Raw genomic sequence first — 20413 nt, forward strand, 5'->3', positions numbered from 1 at the left:
ACCCATGGAAATTCATGTAGTTAATTCCACTCCGGCCAGTGCCACTCTCTCTAACAGTGACAGTGTTCGTCCCACAAAAAGTGTGCGTCGACGTCGCCGGAAATCACGTCAATTAGCAAGTGATTCTGTACCAGTGTCTGTTAACGTTGAACGAGACAGTCGCTCTTGTCGTCAGCAGGACAATAAACTTTTTGTAGACTTGGACATTCATGGCCGCGTGATACCATTCCAGCTCGATACCGGAGCTGCAGTTTCATTGATCAATAAAGACACGTACAAACAACTGGGCACACCTCCGTTGCGTGCCGCAAATGTTAAGCTAACTACATATTCAGGTCACAAGATCCCTGTGTTAGGACAGTGCAGCCTTCTTGCAACATACAAGGAACAAACAAAACTTGTTTCTTTTTACGTCCTTCGTTCTTCTTCTGCTGTGAACTTATTTGGTTTGGATTTATTTCAGTTGTTTAACTTGTCTATAGTCGATCAGGTCCTCTCAGTGAACCAGACTGTGCCTTCAGACAGTGTTTCTCGTCTATGTGAAGAATTTGCAGACATTTTTGCACCGGGCCTTGGTTGCGCTAAGGACTATGAAGCACATTTGGAACTGAAAGTAAACGCGCAACTGAAATTTTTCAGAGCGCGCAATGTTCCCCACGCATTGCGTGATGAGGTCGCAAGAACATTAAACGATTTGGAATCACAAGGTGTAATTGAACGTGTGCAGGCTTCTCTCTGGGCCTCACCCTTAGTAATTTTGCCAAAACCTTGCGGAAAATTGAGACTGTGTGTGGACTTCAGGGCAACGGTGAATCCACAACTGGTGATTGCAACTTTCCCTTTACCCCGCCCGGAAGATATTTTTGACAAACTGTGCCCGGGTACATATTTTTCGAAGTTGGACCTAGCAGATGCGTACTTGCAAATACCGGTGGACGAAGAATCCCAGCGCGTCTTGGTGGTTAACACGCATCTTGGTTTGTACTGATTCAAAAGACTGCCATTCGGGTGTGCATCCGCCCCTGCATTGTTTCAGCAATATCTGCCAACAGTTTGTGCGTCGGTCCCTACTGCAGCAAACTATCTGGACGATATTGTGATCTCCGGAAAGACGGAAGAAGAACATTTAGCCAATCTCAGAACATTATTTCAGGTCTTGCGACAAAATGGTCTTCGCTTGCGGAAGGACAAATGTGTGTTTTTTGCTCGTGACTTACCCTACCTGGGACATGTAATCAATGCCCAGGGCATACATCCCAGTCCCGAGCACCTCCGTGCCATACAAGACTTGCCTTCGCCGCAGAATTTGAAGCAGCTACAGAGTGTGCTGGGAAAAATTAATTGTTACAACAGATATATGCGCCACGCCTCTTCCATTTCAGCTCCGCTTCATCACTTACGCCGTAAAGGTGTTCCGTTCGTCTGGACGACGGACTGCGAACGCGCCTTTCGCCAGTTGAAATCGGCGTTGCTTTCAAATACTTGCCTTACGCCATTCGATCCCCAGAAACCCCTTTTGTTGATGGTAGATGCATCGGATTTCGGGATCGGTGCTGTGCTTGCGCACAGAGATGGATCGCATGATCGCCCTATTGCCTTTGCGTCCAAATTGCTTTCGTCTGCGCAAAGAAATTATTCACAGATTGAGAAAGAAGCTTTGGCTCTCGTATTTGGTGTTACAAAGTTTCATGATTTCTTGTATGGTCGTCACTTTACCATCATCACAGACCACAAACCTTTGACATCGCTTTTTCATCCGAACAAGCCTGTACCTCCACGTACAGCGCAGAAATTTATTCGCTGGTCTATTTTCCTCTCGCAGTACCGCTACGATATCTTGTATCGGTCCACTGCTAAGCACGGAAACGCCGATGCGTTGTCCCGTTTGCCTGTTGCTGAGGATAGAGCATTCGATTCCTCCGAACTTGCTTGCATGTTCATTGATTCGGAAACCGATGACGTGGTCGAATCGTTTCCGATTGATTTTCGTCGTGTAGCTACAGCCACAGCTGCTGACCCTGTCCTTGCTACCGTTTTGCGTTTTGTTGCTACGCAATGGCCGTTGTCAAAGTCACGGATCGAGGATCCGTTGGTTCGCCGAGTTTTTGCTCACAAGGAGAGACTTTTTGTACGACGTGGTGTTTTGCTGTTGCGTTCTGATAATGATCAGTCCAGGGTCGTGGTCCCACGTTCGTTACAGTCCTCTGTCTTACGGCTTCTCCACCAAGGACATTGGGGTATAGTGCGAACGAAACAACTTGCTCGTCAGCACTGTACTTGGTTCGGAATCGATGCTGCGATTACGAATATGTGCTCTTCTTGCATGGTGTGTGCCGAACAACAATCCGCACCACCGCGAAAATTCTTTGCATGGCCGAAAGCCACTTCCCCTTGGCAACGCTTACACATCGATTCTGCTGGTCCATTCTGGAATGCTCGATGGTTGGTTGTGGTAGATTCATTCAGTAATTTTCCTTTTGTTGTCCGGATGTCTTCCACGACGTCATCTGCCACCATCCAAGCGTTATCCGCTATCTTTTGCATTGAAGGTCTTCCACAGACTATTGTTTTCGACAATGGCCCACAATTCATGTCCCTAGAATTTCAGTCATTCTGCAAGGCCAATGGTATTCAACATCTGACGTCTGCGCCGTTTTCGCCTCACTCAAACGGTGCCGCTGAACGATTGGTCCGGACTTTCAAGTCACAGATGTTGAAGTTGAAAGAGTCTCATTCTCGGGAGGACGCGTTATTGCTCTTCTTGTCTTCGTATCGCTCTCAGCCCCGAGATGGTCGCTCGCCGGCTGAGTTGCTCCATGGTCGTCCTCATCGAACCTTGATGTCTTTGCTACATCCGCCGCATCAGGTTCCTGTGCAGCGGCAGAAGTGTGCTTTTGCTCCAGGCGACGTTGTATACTATCGCAACTATCGAGGTTCGCGGCGTTGGCTTGCAGGGCGCATTCTTCGCTGCCTCGGCCGCGCTATGTATCTGGTTTTGGGGGCCTCTGGTGAGGTGCGTCGGCATCTCAATCAGCTGCGCCTCCGTCGTCGCACGGGTTCTGCCGCTCCCCGTCTGCTTTCAGCGGCGGTGCCGTCAGGTCAGCGCCCTGGGGACCCATCTACTGGCTCGCCTCAGCCCCAGGTGTTACCGACGCTGCCTTCCATTTTGCCCCATGGCGACGCGCCGCCGCCGCCTGTTCTCCCGCCGGCGCCGCCCGCAGTGGACGCTTCGCCGCAACCGCCAAGCGCCTCCCTGGGTCCCGCGCCGCCGATCGCTTCCCGTGACCAGCTGTCCTCCGACATGGAACTCTTGCCCGCTCCGGACCAGATGTCATCTTCGCCCGTCGGCTGCCCCGACGCGATGGAGGTAGACCCTTCGGCCCCTCCTGTCTCTCTACGGGCGCATACACCGCATGTTGGCGTGCACCCTGGACTAGGTTTTCAGGAGTTTCCTAGCTCCCCTCGGACCGAATGGCCGGGTGCGGGTGGCACAGCCTCGCCTGTTGTTAGGCTCCCCACCTCGTCGCATGCGTCAACATGGGGTCCTCCCGACGGCGGGCGGAAGCCTTATAACACAACCGTACGCCGATTTGCGGGGGAGGAATGTGGTGTCACCGCCAGACACCACACTTGCTAGGTGGTAGCCTTTAAATCGGCCGCGGTCCATTAGTATACGTCGGACCCGCGTGTCGCCACTGTCAGTGATCGCAGACCGAGCGCCGCCACACGGCAGGTCTAGAGAGACTTACTAGCACTCGCCCCAGTTGTACAGCCGAATTTGCTAGCGATGCTACACTGACAAATACGCTCTCATTTGCCGAGACGATAGTTAGTATAGCCTTCAGCTACGTCATTTGCTACGACCTAGCAAGGCGCCATTACCAGTTAATATTGAAATTATAAAACCTGTACCGTCAAGAGCCATGTACACCAATTATGGATTAAAGTTAAGTATTCCAAGAACTACGTTCTTTCCTTGTTAGACTCAACTCCTTTAATTGTTCCAGACCTCACGCCAGTCTGCGTGAGCTTTGAACGCGTGTATTTCGGCCTCCTCTAGCAAAACGGTGTTGGCTCTTCTGCCAACACTACATTATTCTTGACGGCGAGTGTTCATCAGAGACAATGTTATTGTTTTGTTGGTTGAAGAGCCTTCACCGTGTTACAACTGGAGGCCGAAATGCACGCGTTTAGCTCACGCAGACTGGCGTGAGGAGGGAAGGACTACACCGACGTGAGGTCTGGAACATGACAAGGAATTAGAATTCAGAAAGCGGACGGAATTAGTTTCATACTTAACTTTAATCCATTAATGATGAACGTCGCTCTTGACGGTACATGAGTCACAATATTATCTGTTCAGAAGACATAGTAACTGAATATGGCGCCTTGCTAGGTCGTGGCAAATGACGTAGCTGAAGGCTATGCCAAACTGTCTCGGCAAATGAGACCGTATGTAGTCAGTGAACCATCGCTAGCAAAGTCAGCTGTACAACTGGGGCGAGTGCTGGGGAGTCTCTCTTTAGACCTGTGGCGACACGCGGGTCCGACTTATACTAACGGACCGCGGCCGATTTAAAGGCTGCCACCTAGCAAGTGTGGTGTCTGGCGGTGACACCACAGTTATTGTCGGGACTGCCCCAGGGAAGTGTGATAGGACCACTGTTGTTCTCTATACACATAACTGATTTGCTGACAGAGTGGACAGCAATCTGAGGTTGTTTGCTGATGATGCCGTGGTGGACGGTAAGGTGTCGCGTTTGAGTGACTGTAGGAAGATACACGACGGCTTAGACAAAATTTCCAGTTGGTATGATGAGTGGCAGCTAGCCCTAAATGTGAAGAAATGTAAGTTAATGAGAGTGAGTAGGAAGATCAAACCCGTAAATTTTCGGATACAGTATGCCTAGTGTCCTGCTTGACACTGACAAGTCGTTTAAATTTCTGGGCGTAGCGTTGCAAAGCGGTGTGAGGTGGAACGAGCGTGGAGAACTGTGGTAGCGAAGGCGAATGGTCGACTTCGGCTTATTGGGACAATTTTAGGAAGGAGTGGTTCATCTGTAAAGGAGACCGCATATAGGACGCTGGTGCGACCTAATCTTCAGTACTGCTTGTATGTTTGGGATCCGCACCACGTCGGATTGAAGGATGACATCGAAGCAATTCAGAAGCGGGCTGCTAGAATAGTTCGCGATAGGTTCGAACAACACGTAAGTGTTACGGAGATGCTTCGGGAACTCAAATGGGAATCCCTGGAGGGAAGGCTACGTTCTTTTTGAGAAACACTGCTAACAAAATTTAGAGAATCGTCATTCGAAGCTGACTGCCGAACGGTCCTACTGCCGCCCACACACATTGCTAGTAAGGACCACGAAGATAAGGTGTGAGAAATGAGGACCCGTATGGAGGCATATGTTGTTGTGGTCTTCAATCCAAAGATTGATGCAGTTCTCCAAGCTACTCTATCCTGTGCTAGCCTCTTTGTCCCCGAGTAACTACTGCAACCTTTATTCTTCTGAATCTGCTTACTGTATTCATCTCTGGGTCTTCCTCTACGGTTTATACTACATTTTATACTACATGGTTCAAATGGCTCTAAGCACTATGAGACTTAAAATCTGAGGTCATCAGTCCCCTAGACCTAGAACAACTTAAGATTAACTAACCTAAGGACAGCACACACATCCATGCCCTAGGCAGGATTCGAACGTACGACCGTAGCAACACCGCGGTTCCGGACTGAAGCACCTAGAACCGCTCGGCAACAGCGGCCGGCACGGTTTTTACCCCCCACGCTTCCCTCCAGTACTAAATTGGTGATTCCTTGATGCCTCAGAATGTCTCTTACCAACCGATCCCTTCTTCTAATGAGGTTGTGCCACAAATTTCTCTTCTCCCCAATTCTATTCAGTACCTCCTCATTAGTTACGTGATCTACCCATACAATCTTGAGCATTGTTCTATAGCACCACATTTCAAATGTTTCTATTCTCTTCTTATCTGAACTGTTAATTGTCCACGTTTCACTTTCATACATACATACACTCCATACAAACACTTTCAGAAAGGACTTCCTGACACTTAAATCTGTATTCGTTGTTAACAAATTTCTCTTCTTTAGAAACGCTTTTCTTACCATTTCCAGTCTACATTTTATGTCCTGCCTACTTCGATCATCAGTTATTTTGCTTTCCAAATAGCGAAACTCATCTACTACTTTAAGTGCCTCGTTTCCTAATCTAATTCCCTCAGCAACACCTGATTTAACTCAACTACATTCCATTACCCTCGTTTTGCTTTTGTTGATGTTCGTCTTATGCCCTCTTTTCAAGACACTCTCCATTTCGTTCACTGCTCTTCCAAGTCCTTTGCTGTCTCTGAATTACAATGTCATCAGCAAACCTTAAAGTTTTTATTTCTTCTCCCTGTACTTTAATTCCTGCTCCAAAGTTTCCCTAAGTTCCTTTACTGCTTGTTCAATATACAGATAGAATAACATCGGGGATAGGCTACAGCCCTATCTCATTCCCTTCTCAACCACTGATCCCTTTCATGCCCCTCGACTCTTATAACTGTCATCTGTTTTCTGTACAAATTGTAAACAGCCTTTTGCTCCCTGTATTTTACCTCTGCCACCCTTAGAATATGAAAGAGGAGATTCCAGTCAACGTTGTCAAAAGCTTTCTCTAAGTCTGCAAATGCTAGAAACGTAGATATGCCTTTCCTTAACCTATCTTCTATGAGAAGGCGTAGGGTCAGTATTGCCTCGCGTGTTCCTACATTTCTCCTGAATCCAAACTAATCTTCCCCGAGGTCAGCTTCTACCATTTTTTCGTGTTTGTCGTTTGTCCCTCGCTATATATACGAGTGGAACAGGAAAGAATATGACAAGTAGTGGTACAGGATACGTTCCGCCATTCACCGTACGGTGGCTTGCGGAGCATCTGTGTAGATGTAGATTCCATATTCGCATGACAGTGAGCCACCATATCGTAGAACGACAAATCACAGTATCGACAGTTCTCGTTCCGGCTCGAGTAGAAGCAAGGAAGAAGGATTAGAGTTTGACGTCCAGTCTACATGGAAATCATTAGTGGCGGAGCACATGCTTGGAATTTCTCAAGAATGGAGAAGGAAATCGGCCGTGTCCTTTCAAAAAGACCCTCCCGGCGTTTATTTGGAGCAGTTTTGAAAAATCACGAAAAACCTAAATCTGGATGAAATGATAATTAATGCATGTCCCTAAGCTGTCGACAGGCGTTGATATATTTCAACGGGGACAGTTAAAAATCTGTGCCTCGATCGGGACTCGAACCCGGGATCTCCTGCTTACATGGCTGACACTCTATCAGTCTTTTTTTTTTATCGTTGTGTTTGGTAGTTACGGACGTCACATGCGCGCTGAGCTACCGTGCCGGCGATCCATCTGAGCCACTGAGCCACCGAGGGCACACAGAATAGAGCGACTGCAGGGATTTATCCCTTGCACGCTCCCCGTGAGACCCACATTCCCAACTTAATGTCCACACACAACATTCGTAGTGCCCCTGTCCATTACACTCATTACTCGCAGCAGACAATCTGTAAGTAGGCTGTTTGGGTTTTTATGTTGGTAACGCCACGTAGCGCTCTATATGAAAATCAATGGCTGTGCTGTGTGAAGTCTGTGGCTGGTTTGCATTGTTGGAATACTCGCTATTGCAGTGTTGGGCAGTTGGATGTGAACAGTGCGTAGCGTTGCGCAGTTGGAGGTGAGCTGCTGGTGGATGTGGGGAGAGAGATTTCCGAGTTTTGAGAGCGGATGATCTGGACGTGTGTCCATCAGAGACAGTAAATTTGTAAGACTGGATCTCATGAACTGATATATATATATATATATATATATATATATATATATATATATATATATATATATATATATATATATATATATATATATATGACTTTTGAACACTATTAAGGTAAATACATTGATTGTTCTCTATCAAAATCTTTCATTTGCTAACTATGCCTATCAGTAGTTAGTGACTTCAGTAGTTAGAATCTTTAATTTAGCTGGCAGTATTGGCGCTCGCTTTATTGCAGTAGTTCGAGTAACGAAGATTTTTGGGAGGTAAGTGATTCATGAAAGGTATAGGTTATTGTTAGTCAGGGCCATTCCTTTGTAGGGATTACTGAAAGTCAGACTGCGTTGCGCTAAAAATATTGTGTGTCAGTTTAGTGATGATCAGAATAAGTAAAGAGAGAAATGTCGGAGTACGTTCAGTTTTGCTCAGCTGTTTGAAAATCAAATAACGTAAGGGGTTTATCAGCACAATCATTAATAAATTTTTCTAAGGGGATGTTTCAAATCTTACCGAGTCCCGTAAGAGTTCGGGCAATGCGTGTGCATCCAGCACAGAAGGTCAATGGCCTGTTCGCCATAACTATATGAAGATGGTATCTGTTCTTTCGGACATGTTCGAAAGAACAGATACCATCTTCATACCCTAAATCTGGATGGTCGACGTGGATTTGAAGCGTCGTTCTTCTGGACGTGAGTCCATTGTGCTAACGTCATTTCGCTTGCTCGACTGATTCCAAATTCCGAGTCATCCTGGCAAACGTTTCTCCTTCTCACACACGGCATAGCATATCTCAGAAACAACATTCAAATGTGATTTCTGAAAGAGAAACTCTCTGTGTATACTTCCTTTATGTGCAGATGGCGTTCCTGCTACCTCGTTTGTGCGTCTGTGCTGAAATGATGAAATTGTTTGTCCAGCCATCAGCTACCAACTCGAGTTGATAGCCTATGGCTGAAGACACGACATCATTGTTTTAATCTACGGAAATCAGTTCACAAATGTTGGCCTCTGATGGGATCGTGTACACGATTGTAGTTAACTCACTCAGCGTCAGTAATGGCCTGAAGATGGTGTATTGAATCGCCGAGATTGGTAACCGTATAATAAATAACATCGAAAGAACGGCTGTACGTGTACCATCTTATTACACATATATGCCCGGTTCCAAGTGGACATCACTGAAGTTCTTTGTCACATTTCTAACAACGAAAAGCGTCTTTTAATTTATTTAAAATATTTGCATACATGGTATGTGAATATTTTAAATACAAACGAAACGGGCAAGTAGAGAACAATGAAAATCCTAATACACATAGAAATTACAATCGAATCAATACCATTAGCTGCTGACGGATGTTGATATACATCAACGGGAACAGTTGAAATTGTGTGCCTCGACCTGGACTCGAACCCGGGATCTCCTGCTTACATGGCAGACGCTCTATCCATCTGAGCCACCGGGGTCACAGAGGATAGTGCGAACGCAAGAACAGATGCCGTCTTCATATCGTTAAGGCTAACCGTCTGCTGACCTTCTTCAGTGCGAATGCACACGAATTGCCTGAACTCTTACGGGACTCGGTGGATTGTCTGCCGCGAGTAATGGGTATAATGGCCGGGGCACTACGAAGTGTGTGGACTGTAAGTTGAGAATGTGGGTCTCACGGGGAGCGTGCCGGCGATAAGTCCCTGCAGTCGCACTATCTGCTGTGCCCCCGGTGCCTCCGATGGATAGAGTGTCTGCCATGGAAGCAGGAGATTCCGGGTTCGAGTTCCGGTCGAGGCACACATTTTCAACTGTCCCCGTTGATGTATATCAAAGCCCGTCATCAGCTAATGGTATTGATTTAACTGTAATTTCATTCTAGAGAGCTGCACGGTCACCAATGGCATCTTTTCTTTCGGACATGTCCAAAAGAACAGATGCTATCTTCATTCATAATACACATAGATCCGGAAACCAATGGTTATCCGATACAGCCACATCACGTACCTGGCCAACCTGTACCTTCATTTCCTGCAGCAGAAGCTAATCGGATATTTAGATGATGTTCCTTATGTTAAAAGGATGCGTATGTGGTACAGAGATTATGGAGCCCCAGGTTTTTTTTCAAGTGGCTGTTTGGGGATACGTAGCATGAATCTTCGACAGCAAGTGTATCTGACGTGGTTCGTCAATGCCATCAACTCCCGGGCCCTCAGTTTGAACCTGTTTGACTTCTTTATTTGGAGATATTTAAAAACTTGGGTGTATTTCACCCCTGTTGATAGTGTTGGTGAACTCCGGGAACGCATTGTGTATGGTATTCAATGCACTCAAAACGTGTCTGAGATTTTTGAACGTATATGGGCATTAATGAGCAGACCTGCTGCGGCCTGCCTTCACGTGAACGGTAGTCATGTGGAACACTCGTTGCAATGTGTTTTTCTCAAGTGCCTGCCTACGGTTTGGATGCTCAGGGACTCTGTGATAAAGTGTTCATGTGCACAGTCATAATGCGTCGCATATGTTTATGATTATTTGCTTGTTTCGTTATCCCATACACTCTTCTTTTGTTTGTGCCTATAACAGTGACACATCCTGTACAGTTCATACTGTTAAAAGTTTTATTTCACCATTGTACAAGGGGCTGCCAAATGAAAACGTCAGATGTGACAAGGATGGGGCGGACGTTGCTAACACTGGTAGGTGTGTTTATAGAAGTGCCTCCCACTGCGAATTACGAAGGAACAGCATGAAAGTTGACCTCTGTGCCTTATATCTGTTACAAGTGCTCGACCCGTGAGGTCAGCGAATCGTGTGTGCCTCCGTCTTCACTATGGTTGCCGGGAAAGAGGCACATCGAAGTGTAATGCGGTTTTTCACTGCGAAAGGAGTATCAGGAAGTGAAATTCATGCTCGAATGTCTGCTGTGCGTGACGAATACAGTATCTCAAGTGCGTGTGTGTATGCTTGAAATGAACGATTCCGAGAAAGTCGGATGTCACCAAAAGACAGCACCCGGCGAGGATAGGCCCGTCGTATTGTTACCCCTCCCCACTGCTGTGGGGAATGCTGCCATCAGAAACGACCGTCGGCGGACGGTGGAAGACGTTCGACTCGTGTTGAGTATCTGCCAGTGTTGCATGGACGCTATCATGACAGAGCATCTGAAGTTCCGGAAAGCCTTTACGCCGTGGGTTCCCCGCAGCCTGAAGGAAAAGCAGAGCTGAACAATGTCGACGTCACTGCAGCACCTGGAACAGCGTAACGATGACGGATATCGTTTCCTGTCCTTTATTGTCGCGGGAGGTGGAAAATGGTGTCATCATTTTGAGCCGGAGAGCAAGCCTCAGAGCCAACAACGGAAGCACCCCACCGAAAAAAATACCAAAGCCGTGCACTCCAGCTGGGGGAAATTCGTGACCACCTTTATCTCTGACTGCGAGGGCCCACAGTTCACTGATTTTCTGGAAGAAGGCGTCGCAATATTAATGCACAGCGCTACGTGGACACCTTGCAAGAACTAAAGCGCGCAATCGTGTCGAAACGCCCAGAAAATTTAACGGACACCTATATTCTGTTGCGGATTAACGCCCGCCTACGCGTTGCCAAGATTGTTTCGAGTACGCTGCAGAAATTTCTCTGGGAAGCCGTAACACATTCTTCATACGGTCCCGATCTCTAACCTTGCGATTTCCATATTTTTGGCGCCCCGTAAGATCTATTCGTGGCCGTCGATTTGCTTCCAACGAAGAGGTGCAGGTCTGGGTACAAACATGGCCCTGTAGGCAACCGCAAACGTTTTTCCGTGAGAGCGTTGGCCCTGTTGTCTCAAAGTGGGATACATGTATCAACAGTTATGGCGATTACTTTTGAAAAAATAAACAGCTTACTTACTTTTCTTCCATCTTTCTCGTTTTCATTTGATTGTCCATTATGTATTCTGCGCAGTTCCGATAGGAATACTTATGTGATATTCCAAACAACAAGGCTATCTCGTGGCGAGTTGCATTGTTACGATCCTTGAAGTTTCAACAACTTCAAGTTTCAAAAGGACTTCGCCATGTGGAGAGTCAAAGGAACAATTGCTGCAGCAGGCATCCTGACAGAGAGTGTAACAGTGCGCGTCTGACACACGTCAGAAACGGTAGTGAACCTATGAGGCAACTTCAAGCTTTTTGGGTCCTCCAGCGTTTGGGGGTCAGAATTAGTCGAATTCGACCCGAATAGAGAGAGGTAGGTTTCAAATGGCTCTGAGGTCATCAGTCCTCTAGAAAAAATGGTTCAAATGGCTCTGAGCACTATGGGACTTAACAACTGAGGTCATCAGTCCCCTAAACTTAGAACTACTTAAACCTAACTAACCTAAGGACATCACACACATCCCTGCCCGAGGCAGGATTCGAAGCTGCGACCGCAGCAGTCGCGCGGTTCCGGACTGAAGCTCCTAGAACCGCTCGGCCACAGGGAGAGGTAGGTTTCTGGTTGCTATTCCATGACGACACACCAGGCCCAAAGCGAAGACTGTGCACGACTTTTTAGCCAGCAAATGGATCACAATCCTGGTTCACCCATCGTATTCCCGGGTCTGGCTGCAGCTGATTTCCGGTTGTTCCCCAAATTGAAGTTGGTTGGTTGGTTGGTTTGGAGGAGGGTATGAAACAGCGAGGTCTCGGTCCCATCGGATTGGTGGATGATGGGTGTGGAAGTCGGCCGTGCCCTTTCAAAGGAACCATCCCAATACTTGCCTGAAGCGATTTAGGGAAATCACGGAAAATCTAAAACAGGATGGCCGGACGCGGGTTTGAACCGTCGTCCTCCCGAATGCAAGTACAGTGTGCTAACCACTCGCTCGGTATTGAAGTTGGCAATGAAAGGACACCGTTATGTGTCAGTTAAGAACGTCCAGGAAAACTGTACTGGTGTGCTAAATGTAACTCCAAGAAAACGACTACAGTGACTGTTTCAAAACTTTTAAAGCTATTTCAGCTGCTATTTGATTCAGAGGGAGACTATTTTGAATAAACATAGTGATTTTGTGAACATAATCCGTGACTTTTATTTTTCATAGCCACAGTCCTAACTGAACTGGTTCGCACTTTGCATTCTCTGAAGAGCGGAGTACTCTGCCGCTAGCCCAGCCTCGCCCTTCTGAGCGAGAGGATGAAATAACAATCAAGGAGTAAACGTGATGAACAATGCCAGTGAGCGTACATGGTCTCGCTGAAAAGTGGATAAAAACTGCTCGAACAGTAGGTGACCTATTAAAAGGCAAACAACTAGACTGGCCATTAAAATTGCTACACCACGTAGATGACGTGCTACAGAAGCGAAATTTAACCGACAGGAAGAAGATGCTGTGATATGCAAATGGTTAGCTTTTCAGAGCATTCACACAAGGTTGGCGCCGGCGGCGACACCTACAACGTGCTGACATGAGGAAAGTTTCCAACCGATTTCTCATACACAAACAGCATTTGACCGGCGTTGCCTGGTGAAACGTTGTTGTGATGCTTCGTGTAAGGAGAATAAATGCGTACCTCACGTTTCCGACTTTGATAAAGGCCGGATTGTAGCCTATCGCGATTGCTGTTTATCGTATCGCGACATTGCTGCTCGCGTTCGTCGAGATCCAATGACTGTTAGCAGAATATGGAATCGCTGGATTCAGGAGGGTAATACGGAACGCATTGCTGGATCACAACAGCCTCGTATCACTAGCAGTCGAGATGACAGGCATCTTATCCGCATGGCTGTAACGGATAGTGCAGCCACGTCTCGATCCCTGAGTCAACAGATGGGGACGTCTGCAAGACGACAACCATCCTCACGAACAGTTCGACGACGTTTTCAGCAGCATGGACTATCAGCTCGGAGACCATGGCTGCGGTTACCCTTGACGCTGCATCACAGACAGAAACGCCTGCGATGGTGCATTCAACGACGAACCTGGGTGCACGAATGGCAAAACGTGATTTTTTCGGATGAATCCAGGTTCTGTTTACAGCATCATGATGGTCGCATCCGAGTCTGGCGACATCGCGGTGAACGCACATTGGAAGCGTGTATTCGTCATCGCCATACTGGCGTATCACCCAGCGTGATGGTATGGGGTGCCATTGGTTACACGTCTCGGTCACCTCTTGTTCGCATTGACGGCGCTTTGAACAGTGGACGTTACATATCAGATGTGTTACGACCCGTGGCTGTACTCTTCGTTCGATCCCTGCGAAACCCTACATTTCAGCAGGATAATGCACTACCGCATGTTGCAGGTCATGTACGGGCCTTTCTGTATACAGAAAATGTTCGACTGCTGATCTGGTCAGCACATTCTCCAGACCTCTCACCCATTGAAAACGTCTGGTCAATGGTGGCCGAGCAACTGGCTCGTCACAATGCGCCAGTCACTACTCTTGATGAACTGTGGTATCGTGTTGAAGCTGCATGAGCAGCTGTACCTGTACATGCCGTCCAAGCTCTGTTTGGCTCAATGCCCAAGCGTATCAAGGCCGTTATTACGGCCAGAGGTAGTTGTTCTGGGTACTGATTTCTCAGTATCTATGCACCCAAATTGCGTGAAAATGTAATCACATGTCAGTTCCAGTTTAATATGTTTGTCCAATGAATACCCGTTTATCATCTGCAATTCTTCTTGGTCTAGCAGTTTTAATGGCCAGTAGTGTACTTACGAAGATCGTCACTGCATGCTACGTAAAGTCGCTTCCTTTCCTCATAAATCACAGTAAGCTCTACTTTCTGACCGACCCTCGCATAAGTGCTGTTGACAGTTTGGATTACCATTACCTGTCGCATTGACCCTCAGCCGATGCGGGCCTCGCTAGTGATCAGCCCCAGCCGCGAGTTTGACGGGAGTGGGGACCCGCGCACCAGGAAGTGAATAATGGAGTGTTCGTGCGGAGAGGCAATTTGTCGGGAAGGCGGGGGAGTAGAGGGAGGAGCGGGGGAAGGGTCGGGGGAGGCGGCCCGGGCCCTGACCTGGATGTGGGGCCGACACGTGGACAGGGGCGCGGTCGCCGGACGCGTTTCGCAAGGACTCCGCGGCGTGGCGCGGCGCGCGCGTGCTGCAGCCTGAGCTGGCCCCACACACACTTCCTGCCGCCGCGGCGGCCACTGCGCAGCGAACGGAGCGCTGGCTTGCGGAAGTCGGCCACGGACGAACTTTCCCTGCTGCCTGGCTTCATTATCTCCCCGACGCAATCGCTGACCCAAATAAGGAGCAGCGACCGTGCGTGCGTGTCGCCAGAGCGTACAGAATGTGGCCCAACAGCAGAATGTCGAGCCACTCACACGGTGCAGCCATTAGTTCAATAGCCACCAGAACACGGAAGTGTAGTACATACAAATAGGTTAGCGGTCATTACCTTGGTACATCAGCCATCCTTGTTGCGGCTTTGGCGTGGTATTGCAATCACCTACGATCTACACGATGCTGAGGGAATTAGATTAGGAAATGAGACACTTAAAGTTGTAAAGGAGTTTTGCTATTTGGGCCGGCCGCGGTGGCCGAGCGGTTCTAGGCGCTTCAGTCCGGAACCGCGCGACTGCTACGGTCGCAGGTTCGAATTGTACCTCGGGCATGGGTGTGTGTGATGTCCTTAGGTTAGTTAGGTTTAAGTAGTTCTAAGTTCCAGGGGACTGATGACCTCAGATGTTAAGTCCCATAGTGCTCAGAGCCATTTGAACCATTTTTTTTGCTATTTGGGGAGAAAAATAACTGATGATGGTCGAAGTAGAGAGGATATAAAATGTAGACTTGTAATGGCAAGGAAAGCGTTTCTGAAGAAGAGAAATTTGTTAACATCGAGTATAGATTTAAGTGTGATGAAGTCGTTTCTGAAAGTATTTGTATGGAGTTTAGCCATGTATGGAAGTGAAACATGGACGACAAATTGTTTCGACAAGAAGAGAATAGAAGCTTTCGAAATTTGGTGCTACAGAAGAATGCTCAAGATTAGATGGGTAGATCACATAACTAATGAGGAGGTATTGAATAGGATTAGGGAGGAGTTTGTGGCGCAACTTGATTAGATGAAGGGATCGGTTGGTAGGACATGTTCTGAGGCATCAAGGGATCACCAATTTAGTATTGGAGGGCAGCGTGGAGGGTAAAAATCTTAGATGGAGACCAAGAGATGAATACACTAAACAGATTCAGAAGGATGTAGGTTGCAGTAAGTACTGGGTGATGAAGAAGCTTGCACAAGATAGAGTAGCATGGAGAGCTGCACCAAACCAGTTTCTGAACTGAAGACCACAACAACACAACGATATCCATTGACCTGTCAACTACGTAAGATTCAAGTAAAAACATTAAATCGAGAGTACGAGATCCAGAAGCGTCCCCGACGAAAATTTATCGCACACCCAGGACAAATTTCGGGCATCACCGTGTGGGGTAGGAAGTACCCAGGATCTGGGGAGCAGCTGTGCTAGTCTCTGGGAAAACTTGCTACTAGTCAAAATACAGTTTCTGCTTTTCTTCAGCCTCATACTGATTTTCTACGTCTCTATGTTTGACGGCAATACCTGTTAGATTTGAGATTTTTTTCTAGGCTGTGTGGGGGGCGGGAGGGGAGGGGTGGAAGAGAGGTTTCAGCAGCCGATCCTTGCCCCTCGTTAAGTACGCCCTTGGAGCGAAGTCCTACAAAGATTGTAGGCCTCTGGTGTTTGCGAAGGGATTTTTGAACAGTTGACGATAGATCCAGAAAAGTGTTCAGTCCAACAGCAGAGAGATGTGCTCTCTTAGCAGCACATTATCTGCATATTCGGTTCACGCGTTACTCAATGCACATACGAAGAAGTCTACTTTCATGGCTCTGGGAGGAGATGGAATTGCATCTCGTCCAGTTCGTGTACTTTGACCAGTTGCGATACCAGGCGAAAGCAACGTGAAACTCTTGCAAAATGAAATCTACACTTCTATTACCATTTCTACGCCCGATAACAGGACTTCTTGGTGGCTAGAAAAGGCGATTCGAAAGTAGTACAAATTAAACAGGGCGTCTCAGATGCATTGGTCAATGTTCAGGGGTATGCCAGGTACGGAAATTCGAAGCAAAAAAGTCTATTAAACGTGGGCTCTAAAGTGCATACCTTAAGAGTTATGAGCACTTCCTCATCTACCATACTGTGAAACAAATGTCTTCTACTGCAGGCATTTTGTGCCAGTATGGAACAAAACAAGAAAAAAAAGGTCTAGTAAACATGGGCTCTAAAGTGCATACTCTAGGAACTGTTAGCACTTGTTTATCTTCGTTGCTGTGAAATACATATCTTCTACTGATGTTCATAACTCTTAGGGTATGCATTTTAGAGTTCAAGTTTACCAGGCAATTTTTGTTTGTTTTGGTCCATATTCTCTCCTCCCAAACTGTGGAAAGTAAAATGCTTGCAGTAGAAGAGTTTGTCTCACAGTGTCGAAGATGAAGTGCTCGTAGCTCATAAGGCAAGCATGGGCTCTAAGCCAGTGTTTAACAGACTTTTTTTTGATTAGAATGGCCGTTCCTGTCATACCCGTGAATACTGACCATTCCTCCCAGGGAACCCTGTATAGAAGGAGGACAGAAATGTTGGAGCCGATAAGGTGTAAGATAATGCTGCAGACGATGTAAATAAGAGTTGGGTGACGCTGAAGTCAAGGGAAGAATGAAGAATAACGGAGATGACGTCAAAGACGAGAAGGTGTAAAGAAATGGAATAATTTTTAGTTACAGGAAAGAAATCCAGAGGCACAGCAGAACGAAATAAAATGATAATACATCAGTGTTTTAGTGGATATATATTAAGTAGCAGTCATGTTCTTTAAAGACCAGAGGGAATAAACAGGTTTTGAAGTAATAAGAGAATTAACGACAGCTTAAATTATGATGCCAAACTTGTAATAACTCATAATATGTAAAGAGCTGCATCGAATACATTAAGGAATATCTGGTGAGTGCATCACAAGCGGTTGAAGAGTTGAGAAGCTAAGCAGAACACTGACTGGAAAAGCAGAAGTCATAAATATGAATAAAGAATTGATAACTGATACCAGAGAAAACGTTTAAAAATGTTTCTACACAAGAGAAAAGTTAAAATAATGGGGACCTTACTTTTAATGTAATACTGTGTGTGATAGAGAGTAGATGGGGGTAGACAATAGTATAGGATGGGGTAGACAATAGTACAAAAGGATGGGGTAGAAAATAGTATAAAAAGGCAACAACGGACATGCAAAAAGAAATGAAACAGGATATGCAATAACAGAGGAGATATGCAACTGTTTAGAGACGATCGCATGATTTAAATGAAGAGAGTAAATAGGTGAACAGGCCTCCAGCCCAAGTAATGGCAGTAAAACTAACGAACTGGTCAGAAGAATAGTCACGATGCAAAAAAGGAGAGAAAAGTAATAGAAGGCAACGATATTTGGGTGTCATCTAAGCGGGAGTCTGTGAAGCATGTGTCTGCAAAAATAAGCAGAGGGACACACATACTGGTAATGTAAAGATGGAAGGCTGCAGCCGAGGATAAGAATACGGGAATACAACGCAACCAAAAAACATGCGTATCCACAGAACGAGAAAGCAGGAAACGCCTGGAACAATCGTGGCGCAGCACACGCAGTTTTTGCTCCAAGAGTGGGGCATGTTGAGTGCGGCCCAAAACCAGACGGAATAAAAAAATGGCTCTGAACACTATGGGACTTAACAGCTATGGTCATCAGTCCCCTAGAACTTAGAACTACTTAAACCTAACTAACCCAAGGACATCACACAACACCCAGGCATCACGAGGCAGAGAAAATCCCTGACCCCGCCGGGAATCGAACCCGTGAACCCGGGCGTGGGAAGCGAGAACGCTACCGCACGACCACGAGCTGCGGCCCCAGACGGACTATTTTCGCTCGTGTTGAACACAGGTACGTGAGAAGACAGTAGTAAATATCTGTGGCTATGGAATGCAATACAACTGACAGAAGGAAACGGGGAAGAAAAATGAAAACGGGGACATGTGATGACTAGTGTTGTTGACGGAAACAGAGAAAGGGAACGAGAGTACAGACATTATGAGTGTATTGTGAAGGTAGACTTCTTGTTTTGATTTTTATAAAGATTACATAATTTATATCTATGGTTTTGGTTAAATTTGTGTATTGTGAAACTGTTCGGAGTGAGAAATAAATAGTATGTTCACCCAGTTTGGTAAATAATGTCTAGATTTTGAATGAACTGCAGTCTGCCAGCTGCTTTACCTACAACTGAGACTATGTTATCTTTCAATTCCTGTCCCTACAAATCGCTGCATCCAGGTATTTGTACGAGTAGACCGATTCCAATTGTGGCTCATTGATTTGTAGTCATAGGATACTACGCTAAAAAAATTACTTTAGCTTCCCCATCAATACAGAAAATTAAAATCGATTATAGCATTCTTGGAGTCCGGAAATAGTTTTTTAAACATTTTGTTATTACTCACACACAAAACATGAATACAATATTTCATACGAAATAATCATTCCAATTCTTTATTTAGTTCGATGAGATTCTTTAGTATACAATGCTATCAATTACAAAACCTTACGTATCGATGTTTTTGTTTAAATTCATGCTCACTCAGACACCAGTGTTTGATACATCTTTTAGTATTACTCATCGACGCCGCTTCCTTTTTTTTTTTTAACTCTACCGCTCTTGTAAAGGCGAAAATATATACTTTCGCCACACATTGTTCGAAGATACAGCAACAGTACGTTGTAAATAACTTTATGTTTAGACGAGTTTCGGGTTTCCACTCATCTTCAATTGGCATAATACAGTTATGTCTTCATCAATTCTACGTTTTTCTCTGCTGTATTTTGAACGCTGCCCTACGAAACTGACCTAAGCAACAACGCTCCTTGTATTGCATTTGTGTCCACCAGCAGACCAGTAGGAAACTTTCGCAATTTTACAATTTTGAATAACGATAGTATTTGGAATAAGTGTATTCGTTGAGGGCATGAAGGAAAATGTCTTTAAAAATGAACAGAACGACGTGAAATAATAATCACGAATTTATTATACATTCTTGTATATACATTTCCATGTGTCCAAAAATGTGTTTTGCAGTCGGAATCTTTGTCCCAGCTTGTATAACAGGCAGAGATCTGGAGCTCGACAAAAATTTTCACTTAAAGTTAGCGCGTTAGGCTGTAGTAGGATCGATAAATCACGATTCAAGACGATAATGACAAATATATTTGTCGTTAAGGAAAGTACATTCGTTTAGAAAAGTCAGCTTGTACGACAGGCAGAGATTATGGACTAACGCAGTGTCACGGTTGTTATCTATGACAATGCTGTATACAAATTATCTAGTTAATAGAGACTTCAAAACAAATAAACTTGTATTTGTAATAAGATAATATGAAAAGGGAGTCTCTTATTAGTGATTAATAAGTAGCGTTGTAAAGTATAGTCCGGAGTTCGTGGTCTTGTGGTAGCGTTGTCGCTTTTTCGCGCTCTGGGTCCGGGGTTCGATTCCAGGTGGGGTCAGGGATTTTCCCTACCTCGAGATGACTGGGTGTTGTTATGTCGTC

Source organism: Schistocerca nitens, chromosome 1 (genome assembly GCF_023898315.1).
Source record: "Schistocerca nitens isolate TAMUIC-IGC-003100 chromosome 1, iqSchNite1.1, whole genome shotgun sequence".
Lineage (NCBI taxonomy): Eukaryota > Metazoa > Arthropoda > Insecta > Orthoptera > Acrididae > Schistocerca > Schistocerca nitens.